At 33.3% G+C, this 20742-nt stretch overlaps 1 long non-coding RNA gene across 1 annotated transcript in view; it reads left to right on the top strand.

Annotated features, from left to right (window-relative positions):
• LOC122525465 overlaps positions 1 to 19316 on the top strand; it is a 111534-nt gene extending 92218 nt beyond the window's left edge. Inside the window, exon 3 of the long non-coding RNA XR_006305794.1 lies at positions 19129 to 19316. This is a non-coding gene — a long non-coding RNA (uncharacterized LOC122525465). The remainder of the gene's footprint in view (positions 1 to 19128) is intronic.
• Positions 19317 to 20742: the final 1426 nt, after the last annotated feature.

Below are 20742 nucleotides of genomic sequence, written 5' to 3' on the forward strand. Positions count from 1 at the left end.
ATATAATTTCTAAGAAAGAAAGATGTGTCATTTGTCTCTTGGAATAGGAGAGAAGGGATTACGTTGAAATGAAATGAAATGATATGAAAGATAAAGATAAAGATAAAAATAAAGGTAAAGGTAAAGGTAAAGGTATGATTTCTCTTGCCGAGGATAAACCAAGAAAGGTAATAAAGAGAATCGCGAAGAAGAAGTGGCTTTGGATCGGCAAATAAGAACGCGATCGATGATCCATAATCCGCCTAAGGGTGCAGGTTGTGCCAGGGCCGTGTTGTGTTCCCTTCTTTACTTCGGCCGCGCGCATACTGGGCAATCTTTGTAATTATAGAGGAGGCGCGCGTCCCATTAGCTCGGTATCCTTGCGTATATATATATATATATATATATGTTGCTGGTACGGAGGATGCGCTTCTAAAAGGGTGCTGGTATCGAAGAGGAACAGGGAAGGGGGGAGAAGAGAAGGGGAGTGAAATACGTTTCGAGATAGAAACTCCCGGAGCACTGACCACTCTCAACAAAATCTCAGCATACCACCGCGACAATACCTATATTAATTTTAACTTTTAACGTGTGGGTTAGATGCGTTATAGTTTTTTTTTTCTTCTTTTTTTCATTTAATTTTAACACGTTCACGGCACGTACAGTCAAAGTTTTAATAGGGGGAAACGAAATGTGAAAGTCATTTTATTTTCAAATTAATTTGTGATATCGAAAATTTGATTAAACGCATTTTATAAGGGCAATCAGATTAATCATATATTCAAGAATCAGTTAGTCATTATCTTTACAGGTATAATAATTATAACAAAAATGTTAAATAATTGCCTTTCTCTCTCTCGAATTTGAATGCTATAGTATTCACATCTGCCAACGTGTTAATATTAGTTTTCCTGAATTTTGTTTCTTTTCCTTTTTTTTTGTGTTTGGATGTTAAATATTAAAAGTTAATTGTATCATATGATTTACGACAATACATGTATATTCATTTTAACTTGGCATCCTGTAAAACGTGTTGCAATTTTGTTATTTGATAAATATTAATACATAGTATAATTTAACGTATATATTTATTCATATGGATAAAAATTGTAACGAATTATCTTCAACTATGTTATAAATGAATATATTATAATTCGTTTTCTCTTGTTGTTGGTGTGTTTGACGATTAAAATAATTTATTATTATATATATATATATATAAAAAAGAGTAGAGAAAACAAGAGAGACGTATACTTAGGTGGCTCGGGTTATACAATTATCTTTATCTACCTGTGATGAAAAAGGAAAAGGAAAATAAAAAAAAATAAAAAACAAGAAAAAGAAGAAAGGAAAAGAAAGAAACCTGGCGCCTGATTTTTCACGCTCGACGTACTCGACAAATAATATACAGGAGTGATTCTCTCTCTCTCTCTCTCACTCTCAACAACAACAAAAGCTCCCTACCAACTACTTTTCTACCTTGGGAAATATTGTCATGAGGTTAAAAAAAAAAGATATAAAGCGTGTAACTTTGTTTTTAAAAATTTGAGCCGAGCAGTTCGAATGGCGTGGCGCGGAACGATTCTTTTTCCTTCGTGCAGGAAGCTGTCACTGTATTTAAAACGTTCGAGGGTGTGAAAAGAGAGACCCGAGAGTAACAGAAACAGAAAAAGGATACAGAAAGAGAGAGAGAGAAATATATTTGGAGGAGCGCATGTCTCTACTAATCTAATTTACTTCAGACCAGATAAAAAACTCATTTACCCTGGGCCCAGACGTTCTTGCGATCAGGGTTTTTGCCTTGGGAAGAAAATGTTTTCTTTTTTCTTCTTTTTTTTTTCGTGTACATTCTCGAGAAACGGAAGTGACGCGTATTCTCGTACACAACAACTAACGCAAACTATATCCTGCGTTTCTCTCCGTTCTCTCGTACACAACACTTCCTTGAATTCTTACCTTAACTTTATTCCTTTGATTTCTTTTGCTTTTTGTTTTCCTTGAAAATCATCTAGAACAAAGGCGACCTAAATTTGATTAAAAAAAAAAAAAATAGAAGAAGAAAAGGGGGGAAAAAAGGCTTAGAAGAAGAAGAAGAAGAAGAAGAAGAAGAAGAAGAACATAATCTGCAAGTTTTTGATAGGTCTTTCCTTTCTAGATCGATCGTCTGTTCGTTGGTTGGTTCGTTGGTCGCAACTTCGGCATCCTATAATTCGTTTTCTCGTCGGCAGGTGTTTTTGAGAGAAGACTCACGAGCGAAAGGCAAGAAGGGAACTATTAAATCGCAATTTTATATGCTTCGCCGGCGCCTTTCGGAACGAATAATCCATACTTTAAATACTTTTATAATTTTTTGACTTTTAATATGTTCTACATATTTTACCATAGGGTATCTTAAAGGTGTCACACTTTTATTTTATTTTATTTGATTTTATTACAATCTCGCCTCGTAAATATTTTATCAACGATCGATAGATAGATAAATAGGATCGAGTTACCTATGACGATCGATAAAGCAAATAAAAGAAATAAGAGACACGTTTAAAAGGTGAAGAAAATTCTAAACGTCCGTGGAGACAGGTGCGTACGATAAAATTGATAGAAAGAAGAATAATCAAGTAAATTAGGCTGATTAGGAAGTCCGGTTCCTTGAAGCCAGGTGATCGTTTATTTCTTTCCTTTTTTAAAATGTATTCTAACTAACGAGCATTTAATATTTGTCTTCTTTTTATCTTCTTAAATGAAATGACGTAAAAAAGGTCCCCTATCCCATATATCTATACATAAATACATAAGTACACACACACGCGCGCGTATACGCATACAATGTCATCTGTTTGAAAAATGTTAAGAAAACGCGCGAAATTTAAATTCCACGAAATGATTAGTACATTAAACCGAGAGATAGGAATCAAAGTTGTAATGGTGAATATTTCATTTTCTTTCTTTTTCATTTATTTTTATTACCTTTAACGAAGAAGAGACATAAGTATAATAAATGCATACATGCATGAGTACTTATATCGAAATCGAGTCGATCGAGAGTCCCTTACCTGTCCTTACCTGTCCACGTATGTATCTATACACACATATATATATATATACATGTACACGCATAAACGTAGATCATCCACACGTATACGTATGCATACATACATAAATACGTGAATACGTGAATATACGTGTATATTATATACTGGGACGCATTTATGAAGGGACGAGAATCGGTCGCGAAGCGACAGGTGCAACTGCAGAGCAGCAACTGCAACTGCAACTGCAACGACTGCAGCAGCAGCAGCAGCAGCAACAGCAGCAGCAGCGCGAGGCACGCGTCTTCCTTGCCTCCGTTCTTCGCCTGCAGCTGAACTAATTACCGACGACGATGCACCGACGATGCACCGACGTAACAGCGAACGCGAGCTTAATACTTCCTATTTTCTTTTTCTTTTTTTTTTTTTTTCTTTTTATTTCTCCTTCTTCCTCTCGCACGTTTATCAACTCGTTTTTCTTGTTTTTTATTTTCTTTCTTTATTTTTTATTTAAGAAAAAGAGAGAGAGAGAGAGAGAAAGTACTTTGGGCGTGTCTCGTGCGTACATTTGACGGATCGTTCGCCTTTTTTTCGATCTGGGACCCCTCACCCCACTTTCCTCCTGTTCCTCCACCCCTTTCTTCTTCTTCTTATTCTTCTTCTTCTCCTCACACCTATCTTATTTTCTTCCTTCTTTATTATCCGATATATTCTCCTCGCCTTTCATGTTCGATTTATTTTCTCATCCTTTATTATACCATTGTTTTTTTTTCTCTTTCTTTATATTCCTTTTTTCGTATCTCGAAATGTCTTTCGATTTGGTAAGCTTTACTCGTATATTTCTTCGATGTATACACGTATACAGCTTATGTTAATTCGTGTTTGTTTCTTTTTTTTTTAGTATTTCGATAATTTATTGTAATATTTATTTCGTTTGATATTCTGACTCGAAGGAAAAATAATATTTTTAAGTAAGTTAAGTAAGATTCGTAATATTGTTTTATATTTTTGAATAATAATAATTTAGTCGACGTTATATCGAATTCTGTATTTGATTTATACAATGATGCAATTCTTAAATCCTTCTAAACTATTTTAACTTCAATTATATAATAATTATTATAATAATTAACGATTGAAAAATATTCCAAGAAACAAATCTCACGTATTATTATACTTCCGAACCCGAATTCATGTTTTTTCCAATCTATTTGACGCATTTATCAAAAACGTTTGATCGTTCGATCGTACGGAAAACAGGTGACTTTAAAATTGTCGATGATTTACCAGAGTACCGTGCATTTGAATTGACAATCACCCACTTTTCTGATCGAATTATCGAAAGGAAAGAATAAAAAAAAAAAAAAGAACAAGTAAGTATAGGAAATACACGATGCCAACGGGCGCGATATAGGAATGCATTGCATCGCGTTGCACTGGGTTGCATTACGTTACGATGCGATACGATGATGGGGGCAGGTGTTGTCGCGACCGCGAAAGTTCTACCGTATTTTTCTACCTGCTAACTACTACTACCACCACTTGGTATAATAATCATTTCGATTTTGAAAGTATAGTTCATGGTATTGGGGTTGTCCCTGTAACACCTTGACACCTCTACAAATCATCCCTCTTACTATCTTCTCTACTTATTACTTATAAAGGATACATTACTTATAAACTCGTGCACCTTGTGTTCCTTTCCTTATGGGATCGTAATCGAAATATTTTACATTTAAATTTGTATTATTTTTGATAATATATAAACCGTGCGCACGAATGAAAATTAAAGAAATAAATTAATGTTGCGGAGTGGGGGATAAGGGTGAAGGGGGGAAGGAGGGGGATAGAAAAAGATTGTAGATACAAAGAAAATTGTAATTGTATGATTTTTTTTGTGGTCACACTCGTATTCGTTACGTTTCGATTGGTTTGAGTTGTACTTGCTTGCATATACATATACATATACATATACATATACATATATATTTTGAATTCTCGCAGGTGTTCCCCTTCTGGGCAAAACGTACCGGCCAAACTCGACTGCAGCAGAGTAGTCACTACGGAGGGCTACTCTGCTGCACTAACGGACTATTACCGAGTGTGCATCCTCGCGTGTGCAACGCGATAAATCTCCTTCGATACGTATCTCTCAACGACGACGACTACGTGCGAGAAAACGTGCTCCTTCTTTTCGAGTTAGAAAGAGAGAGGGAGAGAGAGAAAGGGGGATGGGTGGGGTGGGGTGGGGGGAGGCAGAAGGGGAAATATTTTTAACAACGTCGTACGCGAATCATTCGACTGATCAAATATGTGTGCCACCTAGTTTTATATACAATGTTTATGATATAATAATAATAATATAATTATTAAATATATATATATTTTTGTTTTCAATCATTTATTAATAATTATACGTTTAAGGTGAATCAGGAATTGTAATCGTTGTACGAAATAATTATCGAACATCCTGTAATAAATTTGTAAACGATTACGCGTTGTTGAGATTCAATTGGAATTACATGACGATTATTAAACGCAAAAGGAAAAAAAATAAGTAATACTTAATTCGCGTGATAATTATTGTAATAAAAATATAATAACGAGTTTATTATTGGTAATATATGTATAAATTTTGACTCGATCATTATACTCGATTATTTCGTTTAATAATTATTACGAGTATTTTTATTACGTGAAATCGAAAGAAAAGATAAAGAAAGAAAGAAGAAAATAATAAACATCGTCGTATATAAATTTTTGGATAGATTAATTTATTAAAAATAATTCTCGAAACCGTGTTAAAGAGAAAAAGAGAGATAGAGACAAGTTAGGTAGTTTAGTGTAGGATGATAAACCGTTGACGAAACAACACAAACGGTCGTTTCTTCGTACTTTCAAGGGAGATTATTATCAACGTCGTTGGATATTTACGCGGTCGTGGCACGTCCGGTGTTAGTAGTGGTATTGGTATTGGTGGTGGTAAAGTTTGTAATAAGGATATATGCTTTCGAGAGGCGAGTTTAACGATTACGAAAAACGCAGGGCTCGTAAAGTTATGAGCACGCGTCGATGACTCCATCGACGGGCCACTGAATCTACTCTCTTGTGTTGTTCTCGTTGTTGTGTGCATATGAAAGAGAAGAATACATGTATGTGCGTGTGTGAGAGAGAGAAAGAGAGGGTAACCGAGATACAATATCTCGCGAGTCGAATTCGTATGAATCACGTTGAAACATGATCGACGTATCATTACCTTACAAGTAATCACCGTCATTTCATTCTTGGTACTACTTTTCTAATTACCCATCGATCCGGTAGCCCAAATTGCTATGCAAAACATTATCAAAAGAATTCCGTTCTATTAAAGTACCGTTTTCGTTGCACACAATTATGTTAACTTTCTTACATACGTGGTTTAATATCGATCATCGTCGAGAAGATCTTGTGTGTGTGTTTTTAATCGATTAGTTTTACACTTATTATTTCCTTCCTCTTACTTTATTTTTTTTTTAATTGATCATTTTCAATTAACATTGTGAAACGAGATTAAAAAATTTATTACGATCTACTTTTTGTTTTTTGAAGGTTACGAATCATGTTTATTTAAATAAATGGAAATAGGCTGGAAAATTTGGCGATCGGAAAGTATTTCTTGTTTTTTCTTTCTTTCTTTCTTTCTCTGTCCGTCCGTCCACGTTTGATTGTGAAACGGAGCGTAAGAAAAAAAAAGGGGCTACTTTTACTCTAGGACAATAGTACAGTAATAGTAGTAGTGATGGTAAATCCCGATTGAAAAAGATCTCAGGATTGACGAGTATTTTCTTTTTTTTTTTTTTTTTTTTTCGAACCGGACTAGAAAAGCGATTTTCCAGTCGGTGCTTCTCATGGCTTAAGCCCGCCGGGAAGGGATCAATGGATCTCATAGATCGGCGACAAAATCGTGATGGACTTCGCAAGCAGGGATTCACTAGAGATGACCCTACTTTAAGAGGGTCAAACCTTCCAAAATGTTATTAACTAACCGTCCTTTCCGAATTGTTCAACATTTCATACAAACTTTCAAGCAATTCATAGAAATCATATAACTGATACTTTATATTATAATTCATAGATTATTTACACAAAAATAATTAATAGAATGATAAAATCCTAAATCATTTTGAAAACGGTTTTCCATCCTACTTTAAGAGGTTCAAACCTTCCAAAATGTTATTAACTAACCGTCCTTTCCGAATTGTTCAACATCTCATACAAACTTTCAAGCAATTCATAGAAATCATATAACTGATACTTTATATTATAATTCATAGATTATTTACATAAAAATAATTAATAGAATGATAAAACCTAAATTATTTTAAAAACGGTTTTCCACTCTACTTTAAGAGGGTCAAACCTTCCAAAATGTTATTAACTAACCGTCCTTTCCGAATTGTTCAACATCATCTCATACAAACTTTCAAGCAATTCGTAGAAATCATATAACTGATACTTTATATTATAATTCATAGATTATTTACACAAAAATAATTAATAGAATGATAAAATCCTAAATCATTTTGAAAACGGTTTTCCATCCTACTTTAAGAGGTTCAAACCTTCCAAAATGTTATTAACTAACCGTCCTTTCCGAATTGTTCAACATCTCATACAAACTTTAAAGCAATTCATAGAAATCATATAACTGATACTTTATATTATAATTCATAGATTATTTACATAAAAATAATTAATAGAATGATAAAAACCTAAATCATTTTAAAAACGGTTTTCCACCCTACTTTAAGAGGTTCAAACCTTCCAAAATGTTATTAACTAACCGTCCTTTCCGAATTGTTCAACATCATCTCATACAAGCTTTGAAACAGTTCATAGAAATCATATAACTGATACTTTATATTATAATTCATAGATTATTTACATAAAAATAATTAATAGAGAATGATAAAAACCTAAATCATTTTAAAAACAGTTGTCCAAAATTCCCTAGATATTTTTATTCAATATCCCCAACCCTGACGCAACCCTTAGAAAATCATCTAACTCATCCTTATTATATTCATCAAATTTAAAAATAAATAATTAAAATAGAAAAAGAACAAATCAACAGGAAAAAATTATAGAAACTTAAATAATTTGAAAAGGAAGGATTGTCAAAAATCTCGATTGGATATCAATGAATTATCTACATAAAAATAATGAATAGAACGATAAAAACCTAAATCATTTTAAAAGCGGTTGTCCAAAATTCCCTAGATATTTTTATACAATATCCCTAACCCTAACGCAACCCTCACTCATCCTTATTATATTCATTAAATTTAGAAATAAATAATTAAAATAGAAAACGCGAAGAAACGATAAAAACTTAAATGATTTGAAAAATCATAATTGTCAAAAATCTCGATTGGTCATCAATGAAGGAAGAAGAATGGTATAAATGTACTGAAAATAATGGGATGGGTGTGTTGTTGGTGGTGTATGGAAAAGGAGGGTGGTAAAACTTTCTCCTCTCTCATTTCTTTCATTCTTTCTTTCTTTCTTTCTTTCTTCTCGATCTTATGTAGGAAAATAAAGAAAGCAAGAAAGCAAGAAAGCAAGAAAGCAAGAAAGAAAGAGCTCAAAGCAATATTATTTAACCGTTAAAGTCGGTGCTCGTTAGGCTCCGCGCCGATAGAGGCGTGGGTCGTGTCGTCGTATATTAGTTTGGAAACGCCTTCGCGGATCGAGCAAAGGGGCGATGGCACGCGAGATTAATGGCCCTCGGGGTCAAGTACGCTTCTCCTAACTATATATATATGTATTTAACTATATATGTATGTATATCCCTTGTATACGTACGTAATAGTGTAGGTATACGCGAACGAATTACCTAAGAAAACTTACGACCTCGATCGGAAACGATATCTAGCGAGAAATTTTCTCTAAACTTTTACTAATTATTTTTATTTAATATATTTAACGTTTAATAATAATAATCAAGTATATTATATACAATATGTATACTCTTAATTTTATCATAAATATAATATATACTTCAAATATTTATATATTCATTTAAATTTTTATTTAATATATTTAACGTTTAATAATAATCAAATATATTATATACAATATGTATACTTTGAATTTTATCATAAACATATATATATATAATAAATATTTATATATTAAAAAAAATATATCTCGTTCGAAGATTTATTCGAGTATAATATTATATAATATATAATATTTATTATATTATTAAATATAATATAATAATATTTCTAATTTGATTAGATTATAAATAAATATTAATTATTATCAATTTTAACCGTACGAGATATTAAACGTCTCCCCCAAAATTTACGATTTATTTCATTCCCACAAACTTTTTCATACATAATAACGCGTATTATATTACTTATTTATTTGCACACACGCTCGATACACGAAGATTTCGAATCGTTTCGTAGACAAACAAAAAATAACAAATAAAAATTAGATCCTAGGTAGTTTGCTGCAAGGAAAATAGGTAGGGGAGGAGTAGGAGGAAGGGGAGGGGGTGGGTAGAAACCGATGAAACGATATTGTTATGTGATCGAGCTGGATCGTTCGAGAAAGATAAGATCTCATTCTATCTGGCTTCCCCCCCTCCTTAGTCTCCTGCCACCTTCCACCACCCCACCATAACCCCGACCACCACCTTCTTCGTTCTCTCTCTCTCTCTCTCTCTCTCTCTCTCTCTCTCTCTTTTTCTCGCTCGTTGTTGTTGTTGTTGTTGTTGTACCGCAACGTCGTTTGCGAAATAATTGCAGGATATACATGTAACTCGGAAACGAGAACAACGAGCTTCTGCTTCGAATCAAGATCGGCACGTAAACGGAAGATTATTTCCAGATGGCTTTTATCCTCGTTCCCCCCTCCTTCTCCTCCTCCTCTTCTTCCTCTTACTCTTACTCTCTTATTTTTTTTTCTTCTTCTTCTTTCTCTCTCCTCGTGCGTTTCTCCTCGTTCGGGATTAAAAATAATAAAAAAAAAATGAAACAAATTAATTTGAAATTTTTCTACTTCCCCCTTCTTTCTCGTTAATTACTTTTCGTGAATATTTTCCAACGTCGCGTCGTTCATTTTTCTTTTTCTTTTCTTGTCTTTCGAAAAGACACTTTTACGAGCCGTGTTTGGAAAAAACAAAAATAAAAAAATAAAAAGGGGAGAGATAGAGAGTTGCGTGGTGACTTAATAACCCGCAATTTAATACTTATAAATCAATCATATTACTTGTCACTCGTTGATTTTATTAACCTTCGCTCTTTCTTTCTTCCTTTCTTTCTTTCTTTTTATCTTTCTTTCTTTCTCTTATATGTAGCAAATGGCGTTGATCGTATTTCAAAGAGTTAAACGTGATACGCATAAAGGTAAGGGAATTCGAAAAGTGTTCGAGTTATATACGGGTGATATCTCGATCTTATTTTTCTTTTTATTTTCTTTTTTTTATATATATTTTTTATTACTTTTAATATAAATCAATTTGATAAAGAGTTTAATTGAATTTTATTCTCGTTACTGCTATCTAAAGAATTTGCAAAATACAATATATGGGTTATTTTATTTTTATTCAAGATTAATGCTATAAATAACGTCGAAGTAATAACTAATTTATATTGAAATTCATTACAAATATCTTATTATTAAATTGGTCGTCAATCGATTACGCGTTATTACAGCAAAGTATAAAAAAAGAAAGAAAATTTCGATCGTAGATTCGTTTAAATGATCTCGATCACTCGTTAATTATGAAGAGAAGACGTTAGAAAAAAGATATTGAATGATTTGTCAATTAAATATTAAAATAAAAATTGAATTTGAAATTATATAGAAAAAAATAAAAATTTATTAGTTAATAAATCTATATATAATCCAATGAAAAAAAACTCGTCGATACGAAGAATAGAAAAACTAAATATTAGAAATGTGACTTTAGAATAAACGATTATATTTTCCGTCTCTCGATTTAATTGAAATATCCAATTAAAAAGTTAAAAGATCGTAGAAGAAGAATAAGAAGAAGGTGCTCGCATTATCAAAGATTTTCGTTTAACCGAGAGACACTTGAATAACGATTGGATAGTTAATTACGTCTAAAACGTTATCCGGAAGTGATCAGGGTGCACGAAATTCTACGACTAAACCGGAGATGGGTTCGCGAGGGTTCACTCGACGAACGTCGCACTAAATCCTTCCAATTTCTCTCTCTCTCTCTCTCTCTCTTTCTCTCTCTCTTTCATACACAGACACATAGCGTATTCTCTTTGGTTAGGTAGGAGAAGGAAACAGTCGAGTTGGCTGCTAGTCGGTTCCTGAACGGTGTCGGCTCGGACAAATGTCCGGATACCAGTGGTGGAAGTAATGCGTCTTAGCGGCGCTCCAAAGGTTGCTCTCCTATAAACCCCACCACGGGTGTCCTAAGGTTTATCTTACCCCACCTTTATTTTCTCATTCGGATATATCAAGAAGCACTTTATTAGGGGGATGTGCAACATACACCTACTACTCTTATTTTCTTCTTCTTCTTCGTTCTTCTTCTTCCTCCTCCTTTTTTTCTTTTTATTTTTTTCTTCTTTTTACGAGTTTCACCCTAAAATCAATGGACTCTACTAAATCCTTATCCTCATCCTTTTAACGTCTTCTATATCGTCACGCACACGATTCCTAAAAAAGAATATAATGCTTCGGTTTACTTTTAGTTAGCGAAAAGTTCTCATCCCACTTCTTCTCCCCTTCTCTATCAGTGTTCTTCAGTGTTCTTTAAACAAATCAAAATAACCAAACAACGGAGAATACTAACGTTAATTCGTACGTAACTTTTTCATTTGACAAATAATCAACTTTTGACTGCAAACTTATGACAAAAAACTTTTATCATAAACGTGATCCTAAAAACCAAAGAAAGAAAGTAATAAAAAAAGCAACAACAGAACAGACACTCGTGTTAATAAGAGAAATAGTTTGATCAAATTTTTAGTTCGAAGATGGGCTACCAACTGTGAAAGAAGTTTTGATCGGCGCGAAAGTTCTTCTTCCTCCCCCTCCTCCTCCTCCTCCTCCTCCTCCTCCTTAACCTAAACGACTCAGGTGAAAACGTAATTAAGAATCTCGCTTATTAAAGCGCGTTCGTTTGCCTCTCTCTCTCTCTCTCTCTCTCTCTCGTAGTCATCCACGAGCAGCGACGTATGGATGAGTAAAATAGCCCCGCTTGGTTAACTCCATGGGTGGGCACGGTTAGCAGCCCATCTATTTTTCTGACTGCTTGTTGTTTCGCGCCAGGGGTCCAGAGAGCTCCTTCAATCCCGAACACCATACACCGAACCTAACCGAGTAAAACTGGCTTCTACTTATTGCGTCATGGTTTCTCTATACAGAAAATATATACGCGTATTACACGTACGTTACTCCCCCCCTCCCCTCCCCTCCCCCCAACCCCTCGTCCCCCTTCGCTAATCATTTTTCTTTTTTCTTTCGCAAAACCTTTGATTCTTTCTTCTTATTCATTTGCTATTATTTGATATGGGAATTAAAAAAGTAACGTCATTGTCGATCATTGTGTTTTATCATGGTTGTTTCTTTTTTTTATATTTATATCGTTATCGAATGTATGCAAAAGTATTGTATTCATAAATCATTGTGTTCAATTTTAATCGTATTTGTTGTTTAATATTTTATTAGAATAATATTGTTTTTTTGTATACGAGATGTTTTTAGTTTCTTAATCGAATACTATCACGATCTTTCTTGTTCAAATTATTATCTATGATTGGTCGATCATAAAGAGATGCATTATTGCAATCAATGTTATTATAATATATTCGAATCGAACAAATTTTCGTGTTAATTGCACTAATATATCGAATATACGTTCCAATACACGGAAAAATATATTTCCAACGAATTTAATCGTATATTCTTGTTCTTGTTTTTTAATTAATTTCATTCGCATTTAATTAATGAAAAAAAATTCGATAGTTCGTTAAAACATGGGGAAAAAGAAGAATAAGAAAATATTTAGGAATATTTATTATTGGACAGTTTCACTCGTAAATAATAATAAATAACATAATCACCTGTGTGTGTCGTATCAAAGAAAAAAAAATATTCGAGGCGTGTGCCCGTCTTTTGAAGTATGTTACGATAGACTAGCATAAAATGGGGATGTTCCGGGCGTCCAAAGCTTGTCCCAAAGTTTGTCCAGAGAGTCCTCATTCTCGTCTCAATAGCTAAAGTATATTCTTCGAAGTTAAAGGTGTAGCGCGAGAAGGAAGGCTCCTTTCGATCCTCTAAAGTAAGGTCCGTGTGATTCCCTTGCCCTAACGTAACCGTCCAGTCATGCCGCCCTCATCAATCTTGTTCGATTATTTCGTGATGGGTGAAAAAGAAGAGGAAGAGGAAAAAAAAAATTCGAAAAAGAAAAGGAAAAAAAGAAAGATGGAAGCCTAGCCTAGGGGGGTGGGGGGAGTGGGGGGAGTGGGAGAAAGAGATTCTTGACGATGGAAGAAGTAAAAATAAAATTCAAGTAGAAAATAACGAGTAAAAGAGAGAGAGGGGGGTGCTGGAAAGGAAGGGGAAGAGGGGGAAGAGGGTTATACGATAGGTGGGTCGTTATAAATGGTAAAAGGCGATTTGATTTCTATTAGGCGACTTATTGTTCGCTCCTCGCGGGATACTACTCTTTCATAAGAGCCTAACAAAACGGTACACCTACCTAAAGATTTCTTATAATGAATTTGTGCGTTGGTAATATATGTTCGTATAATATGTATATTTCTTTTATTCGCAAAATGTAATCCCCTAAGTAATACGATCACTTGTTATATTTGTATTTGGTAAATAAAAGTTTTATATTCTTAAGAAGTTTTTAGAGAGATTGAATCAATTTTTGTTGGTATTATTTTTTATAACAATTCGATACGTGAATGTATTGAAATTGTTAACCCATCAAATTAGATAAGGAGTTCAATTTTGTTATTTTTACATCTATTTGGAAATATTCAATGTTGAAGTTATAAATTTTTGGTTTTTGTTTTAATTAGTTAACGATATTTTTTTGAAAATATCCCTAATTGATTTTTACAAACTTCTATAACAATAATCAGTAATGCCATTAGAGAAAGTCAACGTTAAATTAATAAATAATTCGTTATTTTTGTCACCGTCGGAATATTCTTATATTATACCCCTATTCACAGTAGTAGTACCACGTGTATTTTCTCGAAATAGTTTTAACGGATGAGTGACCATTGTGAATACAAAAAAAAAATCTAACAATAATTAATATAATACCACTACAGAAAACCAATATCAAATTAATAAATAATAAATTATTTATGTCACCACATCTTATTATTTTTATTATATATTCCTACTTACAGAGTAGTAGTAACACGTGTATTTTCTCGAAATAATTTAAACAACGGATAAAAGGAGACCATTGTTAGGAGAAAAAAAATAAAATACAGGAGCAATAACGTTATTCCTTGTCTTACTGTTTTCTTTTTTTCTTTCTCGTTTGATCCCTCTTTTATGTGAGGGCGTTGACGGGAGGTGGACCATCGCAAACACTCCCCTAATGCAAGTGTAGTACCATCGGTGTTGTCCGTCTTGGTTGGATAATTTACGTCGTGGCTTTATGAGTGTCTAACTAGCGGGTAGACCTCGTTGTTCGGTACCACCGAAGCCTATTCCCTTCCGACGCCTACGGACTTTTACCTTCAACAAGTCTAAAGGGACTTTATTTTCCCTCCTCTCTCTCTCTCTCTCACTCTCTCCCTCTTATTCTCTTGAAGTCTTCATAAACTAAGGAAATTGTTCGGTAGTAATAAGTTAATCTAACGTGTTAATCTTTCTCTCCGTGCAAAGTGTTTTCCTATCATTAAACCATACTTTTGCTAACTTTGTATTTTTTTGTTTTGTTTTTAAATGGCACATAGAAATATTAACAAAAATTTATATAACGTATATAAAAATTATATATATATATTATAATTAATTATATAAATTATATAATTATATAATATATTATATTAATTATATAAAAAATTATATACATATAAAATTTATATTGAATATTTATATTAATATAAATTATATAATTTGAATATTTGTTATTAATTATTTTTCTATCAAAGAAAGGAATTCAATTTACTTTGATGATCAGTTGTACCCTATGATCTGACGAGAAGAAGAAAATATTAAATAAATTTCTAATTTCGTTAAGGAAATAATTTGTTAATATTTTCGAATATGTGTGTGCACTATTCTACGAGTAATTTATCATCCATACAAAAATTTGGAATGCTATTTCTTAACATATATATATATATTAATTTGCAATGGTTATTTATTCGATACAAATATATCAAGATCAATCTTATATATATATTATTATAATGATTGAACATTCTACTTGAAAGATTAACCGCTTACAACTTACGGGCATTGATCCCCGTATTATTTATTTTATTATTTGCGTAACGGGATCGGTTAAAGAGAATCAAACGAGAGGATAAATTATAGGTGGCGAAGATCCATGAAAGTAAACAGGAAATCGTTTTTCTTTTACTTTTTCTTTTTTTCGACAACAATAAAAAGAAAATGAGAAGAGAGGTAAAGAAAAGAGACGAAAGTTCTTGAGTATCGATTCGACTGGAAAAGAAGAAAAAACGAAAGAAAAGAAAAAAAATTCTTTCCCCCCCGTTACCTCGTTTTAGACGACATTTTTCGTTTTTCATTCTTTCCACATAGTCGTCCGTTTTCTCCAGCCTATTTTATTCAACCGTTGTCAACAATAAAAGCACTTTAGAATCTTGCAACCTTTGGGATTACCCTCTCCTCTTTCTTTCTCTTTTTTTTCTTCTTGAAAATAGAAGAAGAGGGTTTGGTTTGTTAGAAAAATGTTCTCAAGAGAAATCTCGTTTGCAAATAAGATTTTGCGCAAGGACGATTTCCTACCCGTGTAATAGGAAAAAAAAGAAGACCACTACGGGGTCTCGAAGTAACTTCAAAGTAGATTCGTTCTATTCAGGTATACACACACTATTCTCACCGGAAATAACGATTACGTTAGACACGCGCTTGATATTAAGTAATAAATTATTTTACAATAATAATAATAATAATAATAATAATAATAATAATAATAATAATAATAATAATAAGAATGCGTTACGAAAATCACTCAGATTAAATCTAATCTTATTTTATTTGAACACCTTATATAAATATTTAAATGTATTATTATTGGCTATCATGTTCTATAAATACTATTCTATATGTTCAAAATACTTCGAATCCATCAAGAAAGTTGTTGTTGTTCTTTTTTTAATAGTTGCATCATCAGACTTTTCTCTCCATGTTCGTTCATAGATTTTTCAAATTTATTTCACGATATTTTTCAACGTTACTTTTCTATCAGTATTGCGTCAGAATTGTTTTCAATTATGTAAAATGTATTCGAGCATTTAAAAAAAAGGGATTAAAAATTACAATTAAAATTAAATCAATAACAATTTGTCGGGACACGATGGTGTCGAAAAATTCATTTCAAAATTGTTTTCACGTTTTAATCGAAAATAACGTGATGAATATACATATACATATATACATACATATACATACATTTGTATGATATGAATTTATTATTAGTATTATTACAATTAAAATTAAATCAATAACAATTTGTCGGGACACGATGGTGTAGAAAAATTCATTTCAAAATTGTTTTCACGTTTTAATCGAAAATAATGTGATGAATATACATATACATATATATACATATATATGATATGAATTTATTATACTTGTACAAAAGATCGAAGTGAGTGTGGGAGAGGGAGGAGGGGGGAGGGGGGGGTACAATGACCGAGAAGAAAACCTATTACAATCGTCGAACGATTAGCTCGATCATTTTTTTTGAAGGAGATCAAGAGTGTATATGTTAAAGAGAGTGAGAAAGATAGAGAGAGAGAAAAAATTGTAAAAAAAAAAGGTAGAAAGAGTGAGAGAGAGAGAGAGAGTCACGAGGAGGGCATTCACTGGCTTTATGAGGCAACAATGACTGGTCATCCACGAGCTTTCCAATCGAGACCCATACCACTCGTTTTCTTCTCGACCGGTCGAATGAACGAACCAACAACGATCGAACCAACCAACCAACCAACCAACCAACCGACCAACGAACGTTCGTTCGATCGGTCAGATCGCTTTGCCATACCGCGATGATTAACGCGCGACTGCGTTCTCTTTCTCTCTCTCTCTCTCTCTTGCTTTCTCTCTTTATTTCTTTCTCGTATTCTCTCTTTTATTCACTCATACACGTCTGCGATGATGTCCAACAAGTTCTACGAGAAGTTTTATCGGTTTAATATTAGCCAATTCGCGGTGACGTTAACTTTCACTAGTAAAATTATATCTTTTCTTTTTCTTTTTTTTTTCTATGTACTCTTTTTAGTCTTTGTAATATTTCTTATGATAATTTTAATAGTCGGTATAATAGACGTTGTTTTATTGGGATTGGATCAATTGTTGTCGGTTATTTAAAATGGAATAATAAAATATATATTTAGTAAGGTTTGAATGTGTGGTCTAGTATTAATTTGCAACCAACCATGTTGCAACCGATTGATCTTTTGACAAGAATATTAAACAAAGTAATATGTTACTATTTATTTATTGATCGAATATTTGTAATTATGATAAATATTATTATGATTTGTATCTGAATATAAACTGCAACCATTTACTAACTGAAAGTACACATAATTATTCTGTTTTTACAGAAGAATATGTGTACAAAAATAAATATATTGAATCTATCCACGAAATACTATTTCATCGAAATCGCAAATGAATCAACAAAAAATGTTGTTTGATTTAAATCGATCCTGTTAGTTTAAAATCGTGTATACGAAAAAGTTCGCTTTCACTTTTATCACCGATCATCTATTATTTTGCAACATATATATATTATAATATAAAATAGAAGAATAAAATGATAGGGTGGTGGGGTGTCGATAAAATGAAAAGAAAAATAGAAATAAAATAGAGAGAGAGAGAGAGAAGATTGTTGATCTCGATCATTTCTCGACCAACTTGGCCACTTCTTCTCTCGTGTATCCCACCTTTGAGGCGTTCGTGTGTTCAACTAACTCGTTTTTCTTCTTCTTCTTCTTCTTCTTCATTTCTTCCTGTTCTTCCCTTTTCACTGTTCAAAAGATCGATCGAAGAGATCCAAGGATCGTCCCACCCCCTTCATTCGATGCACATCCATGTATACTTACACGCTCGATGATGGATTAATCGCATATCAATGGGGATCAAACCGATCCGTTCTACTAATCTAATTCTGCTTCCAATATATGTATATCTATCTGAGAGAAAGAGAGAGAGAAAGAGAGAGAGAGAGGTCTTTGTTGTTCGGAATATAATTCTTACAATGATCGGGACCGTTAAACATCATTAAAAACCCCTAAGGATACCAATCTTTGTATATTTTTATTTTTAATTAACGAGGAACAAAGTATAATACCCTAATAATAATAATAATAATAATTGACACGACAAGCACAATTTTATATCAATCATAATTAATTGAGGAGAGAAGATATTCTTTTTTTTTTCTAATACGCAAAATACATTTGTAACGTATTAATATTTATTTCATAATTATTCTAATAATCGGAAAGAAAGAAGAGAAAAAAAAAGATAGGAATAAAAATGAATTGAAAAAAGTGTGCGTTCATTTCTTAATTACTGTTATATCCGACAGTACAATGACCTCGATAAATATATTAACGTTTAAAAAAAGGGGAGGAAACAACATTTTATTTCTATATTTTAACAATCGTTGTTTTTATTTGTCTTGTTTTGTTGGTTTTTAATTTAGTTCGGTTTCCGTTCGTGTTTTTAGCGAGACCGAAAGATTCATGATAAAATGCATTCGAGTATAGTGCCATAAAGAAGCGCAATTAGTCGGGACGATAAACGTTTCGCGTCGAAAAATAAAACAAAATAAAAAAAGAAATAAAGAAATAAATAAAGAAAGAAAGAGACGTACAGAGATTAAAACTACACTTGTCTTTTACTTTAGCAGACGTATGAGGAGGATAGTAGCAGCATGGCTACTCAAGGAAGAAGAAAGAAAGAAGAAAGAAATAAGAAAAAAGAAAAATAAGAAACGGTGGAGCCAGTTGAGCATTGTTTCCGTGGGAGGATCCCATGCATAAGTTAGAAAGCGTTGGGCACAGGTGTAAAATGAGAGAATGTGTGTGCTCTCACTTCGCGTCCAAGTTTCTTTTACTTACACACACACACACACATACACACACGTTTATATATTTCATACGTACCTATGGACCCCATCGTCGTCGTCGTCGTCGTCGTCGTCCACACTGTGAGAGAAATCAGAAACGAACCAACTGGCTTACAAAGGCGCGAGTTTCGCCAAGTAATCGTGCCCATTAATAACGTTCCTGTGATCCACCCCCATCCTCCCCCACCTTTAACTCCTCCTCCTCCTCCTCCGTCCCCTCTTCCCTCCCCCAATCCTACATCCACCACCTTCTTCTATCTCCGTAATTTTTCTTCCTCTTATTTTGTACTCTCTTTAAATGTTACCTTTGAAAATGGGGATGCCTATGTTTTTGCTTGTAAGTAACGTGCTCGACTACTCTTCTATATTAATTATGTTAATTGTCGTCTACTTCTTTATTTTTCTTTCCTTTTTTTTTATTGCACGATCAAATCAATTGTGACCTTAAGATTCTCTTCTTTCTTCTTCTTCTTCTTCTTCTCCATTTGAAAAACCCCCTTATTTTGTTCCTGCAAGTCTGACCGTTTTATAGCTTTGAAAAGTGGAAGTTCAATGTTTTTGCTTGTAAGTAGTCCCCGATAAGTATCTGGATTAATTATGATAATTGTGTCTACACTTATTGTATCTTCTCTAACCTTAAGACTTCTTCCTTTTTTTCTTTTGAACCTCCATTTAAAACGTACCACCCCCCTTCCTTTCTCTCCCCCTTTTCACGTTCCGAACTCTAATGTTAACTTTGATGTGTTAGTGATTCTCCAAATAATAGATTTCGATGGATTTTATTCGATGTCCACCATTCGTTAACCCGGATTTACCTGTTCGTTTGTAAACGTAGCGTGAAACATGACGTAGATTACACTAGTAGAAGTAGAAATACATAGAAGTAGTAGAAGAAGAAGAAGAAGAAGGAAAAGGAAGATATGTGACAAGCATATACCACCACTTGGTCTCACAAATCCTTCGATTGATTCTTTATTTATTCCCTGCGGGGTCCAAATCCCTCAGTTTCACACTCGACGTGAGACTGACCCTTCGTGCTTGACCTCCTCGCAGCAAGATGCACGCGAGGATTTACTCTCTCTCTCTCTCTCACACTCACACACGCTTGTTCTTAGGGTGACTCGATACGAAGGTCCACCACGGATCGAAACAACGAGCCTGTACTTTTCTTTTTTTTTATCGATTATTTCCTCTCCTTCTCTTTATCTCATTCCAGCAAAAGGGCCATTGTATTTTTATTGGCCCATAAAAATCGCGATGGGAAAAAAACCATAGCCGGGATTTACATTAGATAAGTTACACGAAATCCACGTTTAAAACGGGCTATTTGAAAATTGTTCTCATACCAGGAAAATATATTTGAATATTTCTAATCGTATTCGTAAAACGTTA

The sequence above is a fragment of the Polistes fuscatus genome, unplaced genomic scaffold (genome assembly GCF_010416935.1).
Source record: "Polistes fuscatus isolate 324 unplaced genomic scaffold, CU_Pfus_HIC Scaffold9, whole genome shotgun sequence".
NCBI lineage: Eukaryota > Metazoa > Arthropoda > Insecta > Hymenoptera > Vespidae > Polistes > Polistes fuscatus.